The sequence below is a fragment of the Temnothorax longispinosus genome, unplaced genomic scaffold, assembly GCF_030848805.1.
Source record: "Temnothorax longispinosus isolate EJ_2023e unplaced genomic scaffold, Tlon_JGU_v1 HiC_scaffold_642, whole genome shotgun sequence".
Lineage (NCBI taxonomy): Eukaryota > Metazoa > Arthropoda > Insecta > Hymenoptera > Formicidae > Temnothorax > Temnothorax longispinosus.
In genome coordinates this window covers 1-5993 of record NW_027270498.1, presented here as the reverse complement: position 1 = coordinate 5993, position 5993 = coordinate 1, and the positions used below count along the sequence as shown (strand labels likewise).

The window sequence follows — 5993 nt, the reverse complement described above, 5'->3', positions numbered from 1 at the left end:
CATTTCGACACCCCATACAGCACAGTAAGATTTCAGAAACATTGCAGTGACATTACATTGAAACATTGAAACATTGCACAGAAGTTTCGAAAGATTTTTGCAACTTTGCTGCAAGCTTGCGGCAACGTTGAAATGTCCGCCCTCAGAAATATTGCACTGAAATATTACAGCAACATTGCAATGTATACTCCCATACAGCACAGTAAGATTTCAGAAACATTGCAGTGACATTACATTGAAACACTGAAACATTGCACAGAAGTTTCGAAAGATTTTTGCAACTTTGCTGCAAGCTTGCGGCAACGTTGAAATGCAATATATACTATTTATTATATCACGTTATAAAAAAGGTAATTATTTCACATATTGTCACAGACGTGTCATACACCAGATTTCAACGAGTAAATATTATGAGCAGTGTACATCACAGATAAAAAGTGATACGTATAGTTGCTATGTAATTAAATATAAATATATATATATATATTTAATATAAATATAAATATAAATATATATATATATATATTTAATTACATAGCAACTATACGTATCACTTTTTATCTGTGATGTACACTGCTCATAATATTTACTCGTTGAAATATGTATGAGATGTCTGAGGCAATATATGAAATAATTACCTTTTACTGGAATAATATATTTATAGATAATTTAAAGATGTGTATAAATAAAAGCAATTTGAACACATACATTTATTTTTTTTTACATATTATATATATATATATAAGATAAAAAATACATTTTTTATAACATTTATTTTTATTTGTTTTATTATTTTTGTTTTATATTTGTATGTAATATATTTTATTATCTTTTACTTATAAGTACTCTGCATCTACTTGCTCGTCCTCTTCCTCTGCAGCTATTTGCTCGTGCTCTTCCTCTGTGCGTAGCTATGCCTAGAAATATTTAATAAAAGAAATTAAAATTTTATTTTTATTATATACCTATTCAAAATAATTTATATTTAATAATGCATAGTATAATTAAAATTTGAAATTATATACTACGATTGTTTCTTTTAGAAATTTAGAGTAGGCTTTAAAAATATAAACTCATTACAAAGATTTGAAATAATTGTATAAAACATATATCTGCGTTATAGTTGCATTTGTTACTGTTATATTAGAAATTTTGTTTAAAATATTATAAATAGAACAAATATGTGTAAAAAATAAACGTACTTTTTCTTTGAACAACTTTCTCTTTGAAATCTTAAAGTTCCTTGACTCAGCCATTTCGATATAGAATTTGCGATTTCTGCATCGGTTATTTGTCTGTGTACTGCACGAACAGCTTCTATAATACAAAAATGCTATATTATAATTAAATATATTAAAAATAAGTATACGTAAAAATATATATACATATTAACATAAAATGTACATATATATATATATATTTTTTTTTTGTAATTTTTTGAAATTTGAAAGATACAGGCTAACTTTCAATATGTTTACATTATATCACATATAAGCTGTTGCTTAGGATTATTCATAAATTTAGTACAATTAAATACAAAATAATTTTATTGATAACTTATATATTTTTTTTATTATTATGATACTAAATAAATGTTAATTAAAATATTTAATTTTAATTAAAACAAATTGCACAATTAAATTACAAAATAAACTTACGTGTGATTATATTTGCCAGTTTCAAGTCTTTGAAACTATGTTTATTTTTTCTTCCAGCCCAGCTAACTGTTGAGCCAATGGATTTGTTAGCATCTTTTTTAATATGTTGCGTATCATAACATGTGAATTGTTTCCACCAACCAGTTTCAAAATATTAAACTAGAAAAGTAAATATAATTAATAATGTTATATGACAATAATATATAATACAACTAACATTTTGTACTAATTATAATTAAAATTATAAATATAAATAATAATTATAAAAATTATAGAAAAGTACAAGTGAATATTCTAAACATTCCGTCTTTAAGAAATATGTACAAAACAGATAGATGCTTGCAAATGTAAAAATAACTTTACTGTTGAAAATTATTCAATACATAAACAATTAAATTCCTTTTACAAATCAGTCAATTTACATGCATCTAGACATTATACATAGTACATAGTAAAAGGGTGATAACATAAAGAAATATTGAAAATTATACCACATAATTCTTAAATTTTTCTTCGTTTAGTTGTTCCTCAAATAATTTTAAATCTTCATATGATGAAATTGGTAATTCAATATTAAATTCATGCTCTATGTTTATTGGACATGAAATGTTCTGTTCAATCCAATTAATCGTACTTTGCATTGTCTCACTCTTGTATATGAGTTTATTTAATTTAGACAACACTAGCTTCTTAAATTCTGAAAGGATAATGTTATAAATTATTAAGACGCGGTTGCACCAACGTTATTTTGGCTTTAAGCGAGACTTAACGTGTGTAAAACTATCTTCATCTTTCTTTCTAAATAAATATACATACATCTCACTTAAAGTCGAACTAATGTTGGTGCAATCAAGCCGAAGTAACTTTAGTATTTTACTATACATATGTGAACACTTTTAAATATTGTAAATAAAATATTGTTTTATCTGTATTGTTTTCATAAAAAATTAATTTGTTCATATACAATATTTTGCTGAAAAAAAAAATGGATATAAGAATATATTTATATTTATTTTTAAAATATATTTATTTTTTATTTATTCTACATTTTTATATTTTATACGTATATATACTAGAGCTCGGAAAAGGAACCGGTTAACAAGAGAACGGATACTGTATATATCACAACTGCGAAATATCACAAAATGTCGCGAAACTCTCGCTTTAAATACAAGTTGAATTCCGATTTATATGCTTGATTTACCAAAAGACAAATAGGATTTATGAATATAATAAATCGCAAAATAAAAATTGAGACATATCTAAAATATATAAGTTTAAATTTACTGATTTAGAATATTAGAATATATATAGATTAAATACCATTAACAAGACGAACATTATAAAATTTATCAAGGTGAGAGAGAGAGAGAGGAGAGAGAGAGAGGAGAGAGAGAGAGAGAGCCGTAGTGGAGATGTTTCTAATCATGTCAAGTATATGCTGCGATCCGTACAATTCCTTTATTAGCCGTGCTCGTTTAACGACTTCCAGCATTGACAAAGAACAGAACAGCCGCATACCGCTAATGTCGCGCTTTGATTAGTTTGTCTAATTAAGTTTTGAACAAGTAGCACCACTCTAACCTTAATTTCGCCAAGAAGTTCACTCGTGCGTACAGGTTCCTGAATATGCGGAACCGGTGCGGAACCGTATGTGCAAAAGATAACAGGCGGGCGGGCGGGTACCCGGTTATCCTAGTATTCCGAGCTCTATAAATCGATTTAACCTTAGTTCGTCATACTTACTGCGTAATTCAGCTGCCGTTACTTCGAGCAACACCACTGATATGAAATACAGTACCAGCTAACAGTGAGCCTTCTTCTTCTTAGTTTAATTGCTCTTTTCCGAGGACAATATGGCTCTAACAGTGAGCCACATCCGTAATTTGACTTTGTTTTGTCTCGACTCGTCTCCACTCGTCTCGATCATCACCATATCACTCGCGGCTTGCGGCACTGCTTCCTGCCACTCGTGCCAACTTCGTAATTTCAAAATGGCCAACATTTAATATTGCGTATTTAACATTTCCGCAAGCAGCCTGAATCATTTCAGGCAAAAAATTACAATTGTATGTCTCTGTAGTATTCTGCAATCATTTCGGCGAAATATTACAATTGTATGTCTCTGTAGTATTTCTGCAATATTACATTGTAACGTGAAATGTTGCAACGTTTCTGCAACGTAACTGAAAACTTTTGTGCTGTATGGGACACTTTGTTTGTACGCACTCCCGTATTAAGGGGATCCTAATTGGGGGAAATAGTACATCGTATCGACATTGAATCGACGTCTTTTAGACGGTCTAAATGAGATATAGACGCTTCTAAATAGACGTTCAGCGCTCTGAATTTCGACGCTATCTAGATCTTAATATCGACGTCTATAAAACATCTATTAGACATCTAGTTGATACAATGAGTGCATTCGGTACTACAGTACCGCTCAGTATGCATTTTACTTTGATTGGAGTGTACTAAATAGATATACATACGATAGATGTAAAAGAATATTATTATTTTTTTTTTGTACTAACTTCTCTCTCTCTCCTCTCCTCTCCTCTCTCTCTCTCTACATATATATATATATATGTTATAGTCAAAGCCCGAAACGCAGGCATTCCTAGGATTGACTAGTCAATCCTGGGGAACGACCAAGCGTCTTAGTCAAAGCCCGAAATAAGTTTTGCGTTTCGGCTTTTAACTAGTCAATCCTAGGAATAACTAATACGACTGGTTAAAGTTAGAAACTAAAGAAAAATCACTTCGGCATTTGACTAGTCAATCCTAGAAATAACTAATACGGCTGGTCAAAGTTAGAAACTAAGAAAAATCACTTCGGACTTTGACCAGTCAATCCTAGGTGTGGCTTAATTTGGACTGTGTGACTGTTAACAAATAAAATCAAGTTTTTTTTCACTAAATTAAGTTCTTATTGTTATTAATGCCCCGCGACGCGAGATATTAAACGTTAAAGTTGACAGGAATCAGGTTATGATTCCTGTCATACCGACGAGCTGTAGCGACTACTGGCGAATACGAACATGCCCTGTGCCACATACGCATGTTCAGTGGCCGCACACCGCATGCAAAACTGCGCAAATTTTAAATGAATCAATCGTGCAGAATAACCCAAGCATCTCGATTCAAGCAGTTAGGTCTCACGCTGGGAGTTTCATTAGTTTAATTATGCGTGGGAAGCACACACACACACACACACACAACGGGGGGGTGCGAGGGGGGCCTTCGGCCCCCCCCTCCCCCGCACCCACCCCGCCGGTAGGCTGCGTGGACCTCGCTTTACAACATAAAGTACATGCTAAGTTGTAAAACGAAATTATAAGTACATGCATGGGGGAGGGTGCAGGGGAGAAAAAAGCCTTTCTGTTCACGTGCGCTCATGCATGTAAGCCCCCTTGCACCCCTCCATGCATGTGCTTTATAATTTCGTTTTACAACTTAGCATGTACTTTATGTTGTAAAGCAAGGTCCACGCAGCCTACCGGCGGGGTGGGTGCGAGGGAGGGGGGGCCAAAGGCCCCCCCTCGCACCCCCCGTTGTGTGTGTGTGTGTGTGTGTGCTTCCCACGCATAATTAAACTAATGAAACTCCCAGCGCGAGACCTAACTGCTTGAATCGAGATGCTTGAGTTATTATGCACGATTGATTCATTTAAAATTTGCGCAGTTTTGCATGCGTGTGCGGCCACTGAACATGCGTATGTGGCCACAGGGCATGTTCGTAGTCGCCAGTATCGCTACAGCTCGTCGGTATGACAGGAATCATAACCTGATTCCTGTCAACTTTAACGTTTAATATCTCGCGTCGCGGGGCATTAATAACATAAGAACTTAATTTAGTGAAAAAAAACTGATTTTATTTGTTAACAGTCACACAGTCCAAATTAAGCCACACCTAGGATTGACTAGTCAAAGTCCGAAGTAATTTTTCTTTAGCTTCTAACTTTGACTAGCCGTATTAGTTATTCCTAGGATTGACTAGTCAAAAGCCGAAACGCAAAACTTATTTCGGGCTTTGACTAAGACGCTTGGTCGTTCCCCAGGATTGACTATGTCAATCCTAGGAATGCCTGCGTTTCGGGCTTTGACTGTAACAGCTATATATATATACTGTATATATTATATATATATGTAGGTCCGGAAGTATGTTCCGGGACTTTTATTTTTTACATCGGTATATTCCAGGACATTTGGCAGTTTCCAGGACTGTCCTGGAAAAAATTCATGTCCTACGGCACGTTTCGGGACAATTTTTTGAATCTGATTACATAGATATGCGTTATATTCCAGGACTGTACATTTCAAAAAAACGTAAACA

At 33.2% G+C, this 5993-nt stretch overlaps 1 long non-coding RNA gene across 1 annotated transcript; it reads right to left on the bottom strand.

Annotated features, from left to right (window-relative positions):
• Nucleotides 1–701: 701 nt before the first annotated feature.
• On the bottom strand, nt 702–3630 carry LOC139824890 (uncharacterized). Its single transcript, XR_011735333.1, has 5 exons — nt 3405–3630; nt 2150–2355; nt 1659–1817; nt 1203–1317; nt 702–917 (listed from the first exon to the last, which is right to left on the bottom strand). It is a non-coding gene; the product is annotated as an uncharacterized lncRNA (long non-coding RNA).
• Nucleotides 3631–5993: the final 2363 nt, after the last annotated feature.